General features: G+C 38.7%; 1 protein-coding gene and 1 long non-coding RNA gene across 2 annotated transcripts in view; both read right to left on the minus strand.

Annotated features, from left to right (window-relative positions):
- pcsk2 (proprotein convertase subtilisin/kexin type 2) overlaps positions 1-17,999 on the minus strand; it is a 65,920-nt gene that overhangs the window by 6,382 nt on the left and 41,539 nt on the right. The gene's annotated exons all lie outside the window — the stretch shown is intronic.
- On the minus strand, positions 6,528-8,075 carry LOC306836269. Its single transcript, XR_013780752.1, has 3 exons — positions 7,939-8,075; positions 7,165-7,514; positions 6,528-6,564 (listed from the first exon to the last, which is right to left on the minus strand). It is a non-coding gene; the product is annotated as an uncharacterized lncRNA (long non-coding RNA).

Here is a 17,999-nt window from a genome sequence, read left to right on the forward strand (position 1 = left end):
CTCTTCAACCGTTTGTGCTACATTCACCGTTCAACTATCATACTGTTCTGCTTCTTCTGGACATGTGTGCTATATCTTTTCACGTTTTTACTACTTTTACTTTTTAAGTTATTTCACTTTTTCCACAAATTTTCAAAAAAAATTTCCCCATTGAAATGAATGGGATTTTTTTCCACTGTTTCACCTTCTTCTCAGCCTTATAACTTTTGCTGTGTTCCACGTAGAGACTTCATTTTTACTTTAAAACGTTCACACGTTTCTCCACTACTTTTACTACATTTACATTGTTTTGCTATCTTTTATACTTTTTAAACTATACTTCCAACTGTTTTGTGATGTTTTTTGCTGTCTTCCCCGTTTTTGAATGGGTGTCTATGTGGTGGAATGTTCAGAGCTAGAGTGCGTGACATCATCGTTAGAGTGTGGCAGAGTTGGGAGATGGGTTCAAAATCTCCCGAACAAATTGCTCTAGCGACCACAATTTTCACACCACATGACTAAATTTACCCTCAAAACGTAGGAAAACTTGTCCTCTCGCTCACATTAGGATTTCAGGACAAACGGAGCAACGGTTTGGACACTGTGAGCTTCAAAGCGGCAGGTGGTCCAAAAAACTCTCCATCTGCGATAATGTTAAGATTCTCCGATTCATTTGGAAACAGATCTCTCTTGACCAAGTTTTTACATCGCTGTGGTTCCCACATTTCTTGGATCCCAGACATAAAAATTACATCAACGCGTTCAGCTACCTCTCCTCTTGCTCATAAAATCATCATTCAGCCACCAACTCTTCATTTTACCCCTGAAAGTCTGCACTGAATAGGGAGATGTTTTCCCCGTTTTCTCAGTCTAAGCTGCCAGCTGAGTGCTGTTACTCTTGGTTGCAGTTACACACAAACACCCACACCACCACACACGCACACACATGCATTGAACTTCATACTGTAAATGGTCGACTTTTGCTTCAACTTCCTGTTCTTCTGCTTTTACTTCTTTTTCTGCGTACATGTCTTCTTTTACTACATTTTCTTATTCTGTCACTATTTCTTGTTCTCCTACAGATACTTTTACTTCTTCTGCGTCTTGTTTTAGTTTTGCTACTGTCGTTTTCTGCTATTTCCTCTTCTTCTGCTTCTTGTATTTCTGCTTTTACTACATCTTCTTCTATTAATATTTCTTGTTCTTCTGCAGATACTTTTACTTCTTCTGCTTCTTGTTCTAGTTTTGCTAATGTCGTTTTCTGCTATTTCCTCTTCTTCTGCTTCTTGTATTTCTGCTTTTTCTACATCTTCTATTACTATTTCTTGTTCTTCTGAAGATACTTTTACTTCTTCTGCTTCTTGTTGTACTTTTACTAATGTTTGTCTTCTTCTACTTTTCTTCTGCTATTTCCTCTTCTTCCACTTTTTCTTCATCTTCTGCTAGTTCTTCTTCATTCAGCAGTGTTTCTGCAACATTTCAGCAGGAAGCATTCACACGCATTTTCCGCAGGGAAATGCAAATTTTCTAGTTAGTGTGAATGCTTGAAAGCATTCACACTATTGTTATCCAAATCTTTATTATTAGTGTGAATGCTCAAGCATTCACACTATTGTTATCCAAATCTTTATTAGTGTGAATGCTCAAGCATTCACACTATTGTTATCCAAATCTTTATTATTAGTGTGAATGCTCAAGCATTCACACTATTGTTATCCAAATCTTTATTATTAGGGTGGTTGCCTGAAAGGCAAACCACACTACTACAATTGTTAATATTATTATTAGGGTGGTTGCCTGAAAGGCAAACCACACTACTACAATTGTTAATATTATTATTATTCCGCTTATTATATCCTCAAAACGGGCCGCGCTACTCCTCCCACAGCGTTTGCGCCACACACACAAGAAAGGTATCAAAACGACCGGCTCGGCCCCAAAAAGTGTGCTATTACTTTGTGGAAACCCCGGGCACACGGTTTGGACACAAATCAAGTTTAAGTGACAAAAAATTGGCCAAAATTTGCCCCATTCAAAGCAGATGGCAAAATTTGAAATCCTAGAGTGTAACGGCCAAAAACTTCAGTTTTGGAAACATATTTGTAAATCGCCATCCTGAAGTCATTGTTGCTCGCATATATAAACAAAATACATCAAAAGAAAGCTCTGAGTGTCCTCTCACTCATAAAGCCAAAAATAAAAACATAAAATGTTCCAGTCTCCCAGGAGAGACATTTGTTTGACAGTCACGCACCACATACACACACATTGGGCTCTCACTCTAGCGGATGTCCAGAATTTCCCAGTATTCACTCATGTTTTGAAATTGCCACTGTGATCACAGTCTGAATGCTAGATGAAAATACAATACATCAAAACGTGCGCCTATTTGTTATGTCGCTCACAGTCCAAACGGATTGGTGATACCATGTTTAGTTTTCAAGATATTTGAGGTTTTGCGAGCAGTGGTACGCCCATTCAAATACATTGATGGAATGTTCTGGCAGATCAAAGCTGAATGTCAAGTGAGCAGCAGGTGTTCAGAGTTAAGAGTGATGACATCATTGTTTCAGTGTGACAGAGTTCTGTCTCAGCTGTTAGATGGCACCGTTCTTACTGCTGTCCCACACATGCACGCACACACAGACTCTCACGCACACACGGCAACCACCCTCACAATTTCTGCTGGAATTGTCTAGTTGTTAGGGTGGTTGCCTGAAAGGCAAACCACACTACTACAATTGTTAATATTATTATTATTCCGCTTATTATATCCTCAAAACGGGCCGCGCTACTCCTCCCACAGCGTTTGCGCCACACACACAAGAAAGGTATCAAAACGAGCGTCTCGGCCCCAAAATGTGTGCTATTACTTTGTGGAAACCTCGGGCACACGGTTTGGACACAAATCGAGTTTAAGTGACAAAAATTTGGCCAAAATTTGCCCCATTCAAAGCAGATGGCAAAATTTGAAATCCTAGAGTGTAACGGCCAAAAACTTCAGTTTTGGAAACATATTTGTAAATCGCCATCCTGAAGTCACTGTTGCTCGCATATATAAACAAAATACATCAAAAGAAAGCTCTGAGTGTCCTCTCACTCATAAAGCAAAAAATAAAAACATAAAATGTTCCAGTCTCCCAGGAGAGACATTTGTTTGACAGTCACGCACCACATACACACACATTGGGCTCTCACTCTAAGTGATGTCCACAATTTCCCAGTATTCACTCATGTTTTGAAATTGCCACTGTGGTCACAGTCTGAATGCTAAATGAAAATACAATACATCAAAACGTGCGCCTATTTGTTATGTCGCTCACAGTCCAAACAGATTGGTGATACCATGTTTAGTTTTCAAGATATTTGAGGTTTTGCGAGCAGTGGTACGCCCATTCAAATACATTGATGGAATGTTCTGGCAGATCAAAGCTGAATGTCAAGTGAGCAGCAGGTGTTCAGAGTTAAGAGTGATGACATCATCGTTTCAATGGGACAGAGTTCTGTCTCAGCTGTTAGATGGCACCATTCTTACTGCTGTCCCACACATGCACGCACACACAGACTCTCACGCACACACGGCAACCACCCTCACAATTTCTGCTGGAATTGTCTAGTTATTCTTCTTATTATATCCTCAAAACGGGCCGCGCTACTCCTCCCACAGCGTTTGCGCCACACACATAAGAAAGGTATCAAAACGAGCGTCTCGGCCCCAAAAAGTGTGCTATTACTTTGTGGAAACCTCGGGCACACGGTTTGGACACAAATCGAGTTTAAGTGACAAAAAATTGGCCAAAATTTGCCCCATTCAAAGCAGATGGCAAAATTTGAAATCCTAGAGTGTAACGGCCAAAAACTTCAGTTTTGGAAACATATTTGTAAATCGCCATCCTGAAGTCATTGTTGCTCGCATATATAAACAAAATACATCAAAAGAAAGCTCTGAGTGTCCTCTCACTCATAAAGCAAAAAATAAAAACATAAAATGTTCCAGTCTCCCAGGAGAGACATTTGTTTGACAGTCACGCACCACATACACACACATTGGGCTCTCACTCTAAGTGATGTCCAGAATTTCCCAGTATTCACTCATGTTTTGAAATTGCCACTGTGGTCACAGTCTGAATGCTAGATGAAAATACAATACATCAAAACGTGCGCCTATTTGTTATGTCGCTCACAGTCCAAACGGATCGGTGATACCATGTTTAGTTTTCAAGATATTTGAGGTTTTGCGAGCAGTGGTACGCCCATTCAAATACATTGATGGAATGTTCTGGCAGATCAAAGCTGAATGTCAAGTGAGCAGCAGGTGTTCAGAGTTAAGAGTGATGACATCATTGTTTCAGTGGGACAGAGTTCTGTCTCAGCTGTTAGATGGCACCGTTCTTACTGCTGTCCCACACATGCACGCACACACAGACTGTGGTTTAGTGTGGTTTGCCTGAAAGGCAAACCACACTACTACAATTGTTAATATTATTATTAGGGTGGTTGCCTGAAAGGCAAACCACACTACTACAATTGTTAATATTATTATTATTCCGCTTATTATATCCTCAAAACGGGCCGCGCTACTCCTCCCACAGCGTTTGCGCCACACACACAAGAAAGGTATCAAAACGAGCGTCTCGGCCCCAAAATGTGTGCTATTACTTTGTGGAAACCTCGGGCACACGGTTTGGACACAAATCGAGTTTAAGTGACAAAAAATTGGCCAAAATTTGCCCCATTCAAAGCAGATGGCAAAATTTGAAATCCTAGAGTGTAACGGCCAAAAACTTCAGTTTTGGAAACATATTTGTAAATCGCCATCCTGAAGTCACTGTTGCTCGCATATATAAACAAAATACATCAAAAGAAAGCTCTGAGTGTCCTCTCACTCATAAAGCAAAAAGTAAAAACATAAAATGTTCCAGTCTCCCAGGAGAGACATTTGTTTGACAGTCACGCACCACATACACACACATTGGGCTCTCACTCTAAGTGATGTCCAGAATTTCCCAGTATTCACTCATGTTTTGAAATTGCCACTGTGGTCACAGTCTGAATGCTAAATGAAAATACAATACATCAAAACGTGCGCCTATTTGTTATGTCGCTCACAGTCCAAACAGATTGGTGATACCATGTTTAGTTTTCAAGATATTTGAGGTTTTGCGAGCAGTGGTACGCCCATTCAAATACATTGATGGAATGTTCTGGCAGATCAAAGCTGAATGTCAAGTGAGCAGCAGGTGTTCAGAGTGAAGAGTGATGACATCATCGTTTCAATGGGACAGAGTTCTGTCTCAGCTGTTAGATGGCACCATTCTTACTGCTGTCCCACACATGCACGCACACACAGACTCTCACGCACACACGGCAACCACCCTCACAATTTCTGCTGGAATTGTCTAGTTATTCTTCTTATTATATCCTCAAAACGGGCCGCGCTACTCCTCCCACAGCGTTTGCGCCACACACATAAGAAAGGTATCAAAACGAGCGTCTCGGCCCCAAAAAGTGTGCTATTACTTTGTGGAAACCTCGGGCACACGGTTTGGACACAAATCGAGTTTAAGTGACAAAAAATTGGCCAAAATTTGCCCCATTCAAAGCAGATGGCAAAATTTGAAATCCTAGAGTGTAACGGCCAAAAACTTCAGTTTTGGAAACATATTTGTAAATCGCCATCCTGAAGTCATTGTTGCTCGCATATATAAACAAAATACATCAAAAGAAAGCTCTGAGTGTCCTCTCACTCATAAAGCAAAAAATAAAAACATAAAATGTTCCAGTCTCCCAGGAGAGACATTTGTTTGACAGTCACGCACCACATACACACACATTGGGCTCTCACTCTAAGTGATGTCCAGAATTTCCCAGTATTCACTCATGTTTTGAAATTGCCACTGTGGTCACAGTCTGAATGCTAGATGAAAATACAATACATCAAAACGTGCGCCTATTTGTTATGTCGCTCACAGTCCAAACGGATCGGTGATACCATGTTTAGTTTTCAAGATATTTGAGGTTTTGCGAGCAGTGGTACGCCCATTCAAATACATTGATGGAATGTTCTGGCAGATCAAAGCTGAATGTCAAGTGAGCAGCAGGTGTTCAGAGTTAAGAGTGATGACATCATTGTTTCAGTGGGACAGAGTTCTGTCTCAGCTGTTAGATGGCACCGTTCTTACTGCTGTCCCACACATGCACGCACACACAGACTCTCACGCACACACGGCAACCACCCTCACAATTTCTGCTGGAATTGTCTAGTTATTATTAGTGTGAATGCTTCACAGCATTCACACTATTGATATCCAAATCTTTATTATTATTATTATTATTATTATTATTATTATTCCACTTCCGTGCTTCGCTTCTACTCTTCAACCGTTTGTCCTACTTTCACTGTTCAACTATCATACTGTTCAGCTTTTTCTGCTCAAGTGTGCTATGACTTTTCACGTTTGTACCACTTTTACTTTTTAAGTTATTTCACTTTTTCCACAAAATTCTGCCCCATAGAAATGAATGGGAAATGTTTCACTCAGAAGGTTGAGTGTTCGATCCCCAGCTCCTGCGATTAAAACTACTCTTCAAACATTTGTGTTACGTTCACCATTCAACTATCATACTGTTCAGCTTTTTCTGCTCATGTGTGCTATGACTTTTCACATTTGTACCACTTTTACTTTTTAAGTTATTTCACTTTTTCCACCAAATTCTGCCCCATTCAAATGAATGGGAAACGTTTCAACTTTTCCACCTCTTCTTCTGGTTATGGTATTTTTCCTGCTATTTCATCTGCTTCGGCTGTGGCTCAGTTGGTAGAGTCGTCACCCTTCACTCAGAAGGTTGAGTGTTCAATCCCCGGTTCCTCCGAGCAACACTACCCTTTCAGCCGTTTGTGCTACTTTCACTGTTCAACTATCATTCTGTTCAGCTTTTTCTGCTCATGTGTGCTATGACTTTTCACGTTTGTACCACTTTTACTTTTTAAGTTATTTCACTTTTTCCACCAAATTCTGCCCCATTCAAATGAATGGGAAACGTTTCAACTTTTCCACCTCTTCTTCTGCTTATGGTATATTTCCTGCTATTTCATCTGCTTCGGCTGTGGCTCAGTTGGTAGAGTTGTCGCCTGTCAATCACAAGGTTGAGGGATTGATCCCCAGCTCCTGCGAGCAACACTACTCTTCAACCATTAGTGCTGCTTTCACCGTTCAACTATCATTCTGTTCAGCTTTTTCTGCTAATTATGGCTATGACTTTTCACGTTTGTACCACTTTTACTTTTTAAGTTATTTCACTTTTTCCACCAAATTCTGCCCCATTCAAATGAATGGGAAACGTTTCAACTTTTCCACCTCTTCTTCTGCTTATGGTATTTTTCCTGCTGTTTTCTCTGCTTCAGCATTAGCTCAGTTGGTAGAGTCGTCACCCTTCACTCAGAAGGTTGAGTGTTCAATCCCCGGTTCCTCCGAGCAACACTACCCTTTCAGCCGTTTGTGCTACTTTCACTGTTCAACTATCATTCTGTTCAGCTTTTTCTGCTCATGTGTGCTATGACTTTTCACGTTTGTACCACTTATACTTTTTAAGTTATTTCACTTTTTCCACCAAATTCTGCCCTATTCAAATGAATGGGAAACATTTCAACTATTCAACCTCTTCTTCTGCTTATTGTTTTTTTTCTGCTGTATCGTCAGCTTTGGCTGTGGCTCAGTTTGTGACTCTTCGCCTTTCACTCAGAAGGATGAGAGTTCGATCCCCAGCTCCTGCGAATGACACTAATCTTCAACAGTTTGTGCTACTTTCACCGTTCAACTATCATACTATTCAGCTTTTTCTGCTCATTATGGCTATGACTTTTCACGTTTTTACTTATGTTTTTTTTGCTATTTCCTCTTCTTCTGCTTCTTGTATTTCTGCTTTTGCTACATCTTCTTCTTCTGCAGATGCTTTTACTTCTTCTGCTTCTTCTTTTAGTTTTGCTACTGTCTTTGCGTGTGAATGCATGTGAAGCATTCACACGCATTTTCCGCAGGGAAATGCAATTTTTCTAGTTATTATTATTATTCTACTTCCGTACGTTTTTCACTGCTCTTCTACTCTTCAACCGTTTGTGCTACATTCACCGTTCAACTATCATACTGTTCTGCTTCTTCTGGACATGTGTGCTATATCTTTTCACGTTTTTACTACTTTTACTTTTTAAGTTATTTCACTTTTTCCACAAATTTTCAAAAAAAATTTCCCCATTGAAATGAATGGGATTTTTTTCCACTGTTTCACCTTTTTCTCAGCCTTATAACTTTTGCTGTGTTCCACGTAGAGACTTCATTTTTACTTTAAAACGTTCACACGTTTCTCCACTACTTTTACTACATTTACATTTTTTTGCAATCTTTTATACTTTTTAAACTATACCTCCAACTGTTTTGTGATGTTTTTTGCTGTCTTCCCCGTTTTTGAATGGGTGTCTATGTGGTGGAATGTTCAGAGCTAGAGTGCGTGACATCATCGTTAGAGTGTGGCAGAGTTGGGAGATGGGTTCAAAATCTCCCGAACAAATTGCTCTAGCGACCACAATTTTCACACCACATGACTAAATTTACCCTCAAAACGTAGGAAAACTTGTCCTCTCGCTCACATTAAAATTTCAGGACAAACAGAGCTACGGTTTGGACACAGTGAGCTTCAAAGCGGCAGGTGGTCCAAAAAACTCTCCATCTGCGATAATGTTAAAAGAAACGAAAATTGTCAAATGAAAGAAAAATTGACTAAGTTTTTAAATCGCTGTAGTTCCGAGATTTCTTGGGTCCCAGACATACAAATTACATCAACGCGTTCAGCTACCTCTCCTCTTGCTCATAAAATCATCATTCAGCCGCGAACTCTTCATTTTACCCCTTAAAATAAGCACTGAATAGGGAGATGTTTCCCCCGTTTTCTCACTGTCTTATCTGCCAGCTGACTGCTGTTACTCTTGATTAGTTACACACACAAACACCCTCCCCTCCACATACGCACACACATGCATTGAACTTTATACTGTGGCTCAGTTGGTAGAGTTGTCGCCCCTCAATCGGAAGGTTTAGGGTTCAATCCCCAGCTCCTGCGAGCAACATGTCCAATGTTCTTCTGCAGATACTTTTGCTTCTTGTTTTAGTTTTGCTACAGTCTTTTTCTGCTATTTCCCCTTCTTCTGCTTTTGCAACATCTTCTATTACTATTTCTTGTTCTTCTGCAGATACTTTTACTTCTTCTGCTTCTTGTTTTAGTTTTGCTACGGTCTTTTTCTGCTATTTCCTCTTCTTCTGCTTTTTGTATTTCTGCTTTTGCAACATCTTCTATTACTATTTATTGTTCTTCTGCAGATACTTTTACTTCTTCTGCTTCTTGTTTTAGTTTTGCTACTGTCTTTTTCTGCTATTTCCTCTTCTGCTTTTTGTATTTCTGCTTTTGCTACATCTTCTTCCATTACTATTTCTTCTTCTTCTGCAAATAACTTCTTCTGCTTCTTGTTTTAGTTTTGCTGTCTTTTCTGCTATTTCCTCTTCTTCTGCTTCTCGTATTTCTGCTTTTGCTACATCTTCTTCTTCCATTACTATTTCCTGTTCTTCTGCAGATACTTTTACTTCTTCTGCTTCTTGTTTTTGTTTTGCTGTCTTTTCTGCTATTTCCTCTTCTTCTGCTTCTTGTATTTCTGCTTTTACTACATCTTCTTCTTCCATTACTATTTCTTGTTCTTCTGCAGATAATTTAACTTCTTCAGCTTATTGTTGTACTTTTACTACTGTTTGTCTTCTTCTACTTTTCTTCTGCTATCTCCTCTTCTTCCCCTTTTCTTCTGCTATTTCCTCTTCTTCCACTTTTCTTCTGCTATTTCCTCTTCTTCCACTTTTCTTCTGCTATTTCCTCTTCTTCTACTTGTTCCACTTTTTCTTCATCTTCTGCTAATTTTCCTCTTTTTCTGCTGATTTTTCTTCATTCAGCAGTGTTTCCGCAACATTTCAGCAGGAAGCATTCACACGCATTTTCCGCAGGGAAATGCAAATTTTCTAGTTATTAGTGTGAATGCTTGAAAGCATTCACACTATTGTTATCCAAATCTTTATTATTAGTGTGAATGCTCAAGCATTCACACTATTGTTATCCAGTTCTTTATTATTAGTGTGAATGCTCAAGCATTCACACTATTGTTATCCAAATCTTTATTAGTGTGAATGCTCAAGCATTCACACTATTGTTATCCAAATCTTTATTAGTGTGAATGCTCAAGCATTCACACTATTGTTATCCAAATCTTTATTATTATTATTATTCTACTTCCGTACGTTTTTTGCTTCGCTTCTACTCTTCAACCGTTTGTGCTACTTTCACCGTTCAACTTTCATACTGTTCTGCTTCTTCTGGACAGGTGTGCTATATCTTTTCACGTTTTTACTACTTTTACTTTTTAAGTTATTTCACTTTTTCCACAAATTTTCACAATTTTTTTCCCCATTGAAATGAATGGGATTTTTTTCCACTGTTTCACCTTCTTCTCAGCCTTATAACTTTTGCTGTGTTCCACGTAGAGACTTCATTTTTACTTTAAAACGTTCACATGTTTTTCCACTACTTTTACTACATTTACATTGTTTTGCTAGTTTTTATACTTTTTAAACTACACCTCCAACTGTTTTGTGATGTTTTTTGCTGTTTTCTCCGTTTTTGAATGGGTGTCTATGTGGTGGAATGTTCAGAGCTAGAGTGCGTGACGTCATCGTTAGAGTGCGGCAGAGATGTGAGATGGGTTCAAAATCTCCCGAACAAATTGCTCTAGCGACCACAATTTTCACACCACATGAATAAATGTACCCTCAAAACGTAGGAAAACTTGTCCTCTCGCTCACATTAGGATTTCAGGAGAAACGGAGCTACGGTTTGGACACTGTGACCTTCAAAGTGGCAGGTGGTCCAAAAAACTCTCCATCTGCGATAATGTTAAGATTCATCGATTCATCTGGAAACTGATCTCTCTTGACAAAGTTTTTACATCGCTGTGGTTCCCACATTTCTTGGATCCCAGACATAAAAATTACATCAACGCGTTCAGCTAACTCTCCTCTTGCTCATAAAATCATCATTAAGCCACCAACTCTTCATTTAACCCCTTAAAATTGGCAATCAATGGGGAGACATTTTCCCCTTTTGCTCACTGTCTTAGCTGCCAGCTGACTGCAGTTACTCTTGATTGTAGTTACACACACAAACACCCACACCCCCACACACGCACACACATGCATTGAATTTCATACTGGAAATGGTCTACTTTTGCTTCAACTTCCTGTTCCTCTGCTTTTACTTCTTTTTCTGCTTCCACTTCTTCTTTTACTACATTTTCTTATTCTATCACTATTTCTTGTCCTTCTACAGATACTTTTACTACTTGTTCTAATTGTACTACTGTTTTTATGCTATTTCCTCTTCTTCTACTTCTGCTTTTACTTCTTTTTCTGCTTCCACTTCTTTTACTACATTTTCTTCTATCACTATTTCTTGTTCTTGTACAGATACTTTCAATTTCTTCTACTTCCTTTTACTACTGTTTTTCTTCTTCCACTTTTCTTCTGCTATTTCCTCTTCTTCTACCTCTTGTTCTTCTGCTTTTACTTCTTTTTCTGCTTCCACTTCTTTTACTACATTTTCTTCTATCACTATTTCTTGTTCTTGTACAGATACTTTCACTTTCTTCTACTTCCTTTTCTCCTTTTACTACGGTTTTTGTTCTTCCACTTTTCTTCTGCTATTTCCTCTTCTTCCACTTTTCTTCTGCTATTTCCTCTTCTTCCACTTTTCTTCTGCTATTTCCTTTTCTTCCACTTTTCTTCTGCTATTTCCTCTTCTTCTACTTGTTCCACTTTTTCTTCATCTTCTGCTAATTTTCCTCTTTCTTCTGCTTCTTGTTTTAGTTTTGCTACTGTCTTTTTTCTGCTTCCATGTCTTCTTTTACTACATTTTCTTATTCTATCACTATTTCATGTTCTTGTACAGATACTTTCACTTTCTTCTACTTCTTTTACTTTTACAACTGTTTTTTTCTGCTACTTCCACTTTTTCTTCATCTTCTGCAAAATTTTCCATCATTTTCCGCAACATTTCAGCAGGAAGCATTCACACGCATTTTCCGCAGGGAAATGCAATTTTTCTAGTTATTATTATTATTCTACTTCCGTACGTTTTTTGCTTCGCTTCTACTCTTCAACCGTTTGTGCTACTTTCACCGTTCAACTTTCATACTGTTCTGCTTGTTCTGGACAGGTGTGCTATATCTTTTCACGTTTTTACTACTTTTACTTTTTAAGTTATTTCACTTTTTCCACAAATTTTCACAATTTTTTTCCCCATTGAAATGAATGGGATTTTTTTCCACTGTTCCACCTTTTTCTCAGCCTTATAACTTTTGCTGTGTTCCACGTAGAGACTTCATTTTTACTTTAAAACGTTCACACGTTTCTCCACTACTTTTACTACATTTACATTGTTTTGCTATCTTTTATACTTTTTAAACTATACTTCCAACTGTTTTGTGATGTTTTTTGCTGTCTTCCCCGTTTTTGAATGGGTGTCTATGTGGTGGAATGTTCAGAGCTAGAGTGCGTGACATCATCGTTAGAGTGTGGCAGAGTTGGGAGATGGGTTCAAAATCTCCCGAACAAATTGCTCTAGCGACCACAATTTTCACACCACATGACTAAATTTACCCTCAAAACGTAGGAAAACTTGTCCTCTCGCTCACATTAGGATTTCAGGACAAACGGAGCAACGGTCTGGACACTGTGAGCTTCAAAGCGGCAGGTGGTCCAAAAAACTCTCCATCTGCGATAATGTTAAGATCCACCGATTCATCTGGAAACTGATCTCTCTTGACAAAGTTTTCACATCGCTGTAGTTCCCACATTTCTTGGATCCCAGACATAAAAATTACATCAACGCGTTCAGCTAACTCTCCTCTTGCTCATAAAATCATCATTCAACCACCAACTCTTAATTTAACCCCTTAAAATGAGCACTGAATAGGGAGATGTTCCCCCATTTTCTCAGTCGAAGCTGCCAGCTGAATGCAGTTGCTCTTGATTGCACTTACACACACAAACACCCTCCCCTCCACACACGCACACACATGCATTGAACTTTATACTGTAAATGCTTTTCTTCATGATTGGCGGCTGTGGCTCAGTTGGTAGAGTCAATCGGAAGGTTGAGGGTTCGATCCCCAGCTCCTGCGAGTGACATGTCTGATGTGTCCTGTTCTTGTACAGATACTTTCAATTTCTTCTACTTCCTTTCACTACTGTTTTTCTTCTTCCACTTTTCTTCTGCTATTTACTCTTCTTCTACCTCTTGTTCTTCTGCTTTTACTTCTTTTTCTGCTTCCACTTCTTTTACTACATTTTCTTCTATCACTATTTCTTGTTCTTGTACAGACACTTTCACTTTCTTCTACTTCCTTTTCTCCTTTTACTACGGTTTTTGTTCTTCCACTTTTCTTCTGCTATTTCCTCTTCTTCCACTTTTCTGCTATTTCCTCTTCTTCCACTTTTCTTCTGCTATTTCCTCTTCTTCCACTTTTCTTCTGCTATTTCCTCTTCTTCCACTTTTCTTCTGCTATTTCCTCTTCTTCTACTTGTTCCACTTTTTCTTCATCTTCTGCTAATTTTCCTCTTTTTCTGCTGATTTTTCTTCATTCAGCAGTGTTTCCGCAACATTTCAGCAGGAAGCATTCACACGCATTTTCCGCAGGGAAATGCAAATTTTCTAGTTATTATTATTATTCTACTTCCGTACGTTTTTTGCTTCGCTTCTACTCTTCAACCGTTTGTGCTACTTTCACCGTTCAACTTTCATACTGTTCTGCTTGTTCTGGACAGGTGTGCTATATCTTTTCACGTTTTTACTACTTTTACTTTTTAAGTTATTTCACTTTTTCCACAAATTTTCACAATTTTTTTCCCCATTGAAATGAATGGGATTTTTTTCCACTGTTTCACCTTCTTCTCAGCCTTATAACTTTTGCTGTGTTCCACGTAGAGACTTCATTTTTACTTTAAAACGTTCACACGTTTCTCCACTACTTTTACTACATTTACATTGTTTTGCAATCTTTTATACTTTTTAAACTATACCTCCAACTGTTTTGTGATGTTTTTTGCTGTCTTCCCCGTTTTTGAATGGGTGTCTATGTGGTGGAATGTTCAGAGCTAGAGTGCGTGACATCATCGCGAGAGTGCGGCAGAGTTGTGAGAATATTTCAAAATCTCCCGAACAAATTGCTCTAGCGACCACAATTTTCACACCACATGACTAAATTTACCCTCAAAACGTAGGAAAACTTGTCCTCTCGCTCACATTAGGATTTCAGGACAAACGGAGCTACGGTTTGGACACTGTGACCTTCAAAGCGGCAGGTGGTCCAAAAAACTCTCCATCTGCGATAATGTTAAGATTCACCGATTCATTTGGAAACAGATCTCTCTTGACCAAGTTTTTACATCGCTGTGGTTCCCACATTTCTTGGATCCCAGACATAAAAATTACATCAACGCGTTCAGCTACCTCTCCTCTTGCTCATAAAATCATCATTCAGCCACCAACTCTTCATTTTATCCCTGAAAGTCTGCACTGAATAGGGAGATGTTTTCCCCGTTTTCTCAGTCTAAGCTGCCAGCTGAGTGCTGTTACTCTTGGTTGCAGTTACACACAAACACCCACACCCCCACACACGCACACACATGCATTGAACTTCATACTGTAAATGGTCTACTTTTGCTTCAACTTCCTGTTCTTCTGCTTTTACTTCTTTTTCTGCGTACATGTCTTCTTTTACTACATTTTCTTATTCTGTCACTATTTCTTGTTCTCCTACAGATACTTTTACTTCTTCTGCGTCTTGTTTTAGTTTTGCTACTGTCGTTTTCTGCTATTTCCTCTTCTTCTGCTTCTTGTATTTCTGCTTTTACTACATCTTCTATTAATATTTCTTGTTCTTCTGCAGATACTTTTACTTCTTCTGCTTCTTGTTCTAGTTTTGCTAATGTCTTTTTCTGCTATTTCCTCTTCTTCTGCTTTTTGTATTTCTGCTTTTACTTTATCTTCTTCTTCCATTACTATTTCCTGTTCTTCTGCAGATACTTTTACGTCTTCTGCTTCTTGTTTTAGTTTTGCTACTGTCTTTTTCTGCTTTTTCTTCCTCTTCTGCTTCTTGTATTTCTGCTTTTTCTACATCTTCTATTACTATTTCTTGTTCTTCTGAAGATACTTTTACTTCTTCTGCTTCTTGTTGTACTTTTACTAATGTTTGTCTTCTTCTACTTTTCTTCTGCTATTTCCTCTTCTTCCACTTTTTCTTCATCTTCTGCTAGTTCTTCTTCATTCAGCAGTGTTTCTGCAACATTTCAGCAGGAAGCATTCACACGCATTTTCCGCAGGGAAATGCAATTTTCTAGTTATTATTATTATTCTACTTCCGTACGTTTTTTGCTTCGCTTCTACTCTTCAACCGTTTGTGCTACTTTCACCGTTCAACTTTCATACTGTTCTGCTTCTTCTGGACAGGTGTGCTATATCTTTTCACGTTTTTATTACTTTTACTTTTTAAGTTATTTCACTTTTTCCACAAATTTTCACAATTTTTTTCCCCATTGAAATGAATGGGATTTTTTTCCACTGTTTCACCTTCTTCTCAGCCTTATAACTTTTGCTGTGTTCCACGTAGAGACTTCATTTTTACTTTAAAACGTTCACACGTTTCTCCACTACTTTTACTACATTTACATTGTTTTGCTATCTTTTATACTTTTTAAACTATACCTCCAAATGTTTGGTGATGTTTTTTACAGTTTTCTCCCTTTTTGAATGGGTGTGTATGTGGTGGAATGTTCAGAGCTAGAGTGATGACATCATCGCTTAGAGTGCGGCAGAGATGTGAGATTATTTCAAAATCTCCCGAACAAATTGCTCTAGCGACCACAATTTTCACACCACATGACTAAATCTACCCTCAAAACGTAGGAAAACTTGTCCTCTCGCTCACAATAAGATTTCAGGACAAATGGAGCTACGGTTTGGACACAGTGAGCTTCAAAGCGGCAGGTGGTCCAAAAAACTCTCCATCTGCGATAATGTTAAGATTCACCGATTCATTTGGAAACTGATCTCTCTTGACAAAGTTTTTACATCGCTGTAGTTCCGACATTTCTTGGATCCCAGACATAAAAATTACATCAACGCGTTCAGCTAACTCTCCTCTTGCTCATAAAATCATCATTCAGCCACCAACTCTTAATTTAACCCCTTAAAATGAGCACTGAATTGGGAGATGTTCCCCCATTTTCTCAGTCGAAGCTGCCAGCTGAATGCAGTTGCTCTTGATTGCACTTACACACACAAACACCCTCCCCTCCACACACGCACACACATGCATTGAACTTTATACTGTAAATGCTTTTCTTCATGATTGGCGCCTGTGGCTCAGTTGGTAGAGTCAATCGGAAGGTTGAGGGTTCGATCCCCAGCTCCTGCGAGTGACATGTCTGATGTGTCCTGTTCTTGTACAGATACTTTCAATTTCTTCTACTTCCTTTTACTACTGTTTTTCTTCTTCCACTTTTCTTCTGCTATTTCATCTTCTTCTACCTCTTGTTCTTCTGCTTTTACTTCTTTTTCTGCTTCCACTTCTTTTACTACATTTTCTTCTATCACTATTTCTTGTTCTTGTACAGATACTTTCACTTTCTTCTACTTCATTTTCTCCTTTTACTACTGTTTTTCTTCTTCCACTTTTCTTCTGCTATTTCCTCTTCTACCTCTTGTTCTTCTGCTATTTCCTCTTCTTCCACTTTTCTTCTGCTATTTCCTCTTCTTCCACTTTTCTTCTGCTATTTCCTCTTCTTCTACCTCTTGTTCTTCTGCTTTTACTTCTTTTTCTGCTTCCACTTTTCTTCTGCTATTTGATCTTCTTCCACTTTTCTTCTGCTATTTCCTCTTCTTCCACTTTTCTTCTGCTATTTCCTCTTCTTCCACTTTTCTTCTGCTATTTCCTCTTCTTCTACCTCTTGTTCTTCTGCTTTTACTTCTTTTTCTGCTTCCACTTTTCTTCTGCTATTTGATCTTCTTCCACTTTTCTTCTGCTATTTCCTCTTCTTCCACTTTTCTTCTGCTATTTCCTCTTCTTCCACTTTTCTTCTGCTATTTCCTCTTCTTCTACTTGTTCCACTTTTTCTTCATTTTCTGCTAATTCTCCTCTACTTCTGCTAGTTCTTCTTCATTCAGCAGCGTTTCTGCAACATTTCAGCAGGAAGCATTCACACGCATTTTCCGCAGGGAAATGCAAATTTTCTAGTTATTATTATTCTACTTCCGTGCGTTTTTTACTTCGCTTCTACTCTTCAACCGTTTGTGCTACTTTCACCGTTCAACTTTCATACTGTTCTGCTTCTTCTGGACAGGTGTGCTATATCTTTTCACGTTTTTACTACTTTTACTTTTTAAGTTATTTCACTTTTTCCACAAATTTTCACAATTTTTTTCCCCATTGAAATGAATGGGATTTTTTTCCACTGTTCCACCTTTTTCTCAGCCTTATAACTTTTGCTGTGTTCCACGTAGAGACTTCATTTTTACTTTAAAACGTTCACACGTTCTTCTGCTGCTTTTGCTACATTTACATTGTTTTGCTATCTTTTATACTTTTTAAACTATACCTCCAACTGTTTTGTGATGTTTTTTGCTGTCTTCCCCGTTTTTGAATGGGTGTCTATGTGGTGGAATGTTCAGAGCTAGAGTGCGTGACATCATCGCGAGAGTGCGGCAGAGTTGTGAGATTATTTCAAAATCTCCCGAACAAATTGCTCTAGCGACCACAATTTTCACACCACATGACTAAATTTATCCTCAAAACGTAGGAAAACTTGTCCTCTCGCTCACATTAAGATTTCAGGACAAACGGAGCTACGGTTTGGACACTGTGAGCTTCAAAGCGG

Source organism: Symphodus melops (genome assembly GCF_947650265.1).
Source record: "Symphodus melops genome assembly, chromosome: 15".
In the NCBI taxonomy this organism is placed as follows: Eukaryota; Metazoa; Chordata; class Actinopteri; order Labriformes; family Labridae; genus Symphodus; species Symphodus melops.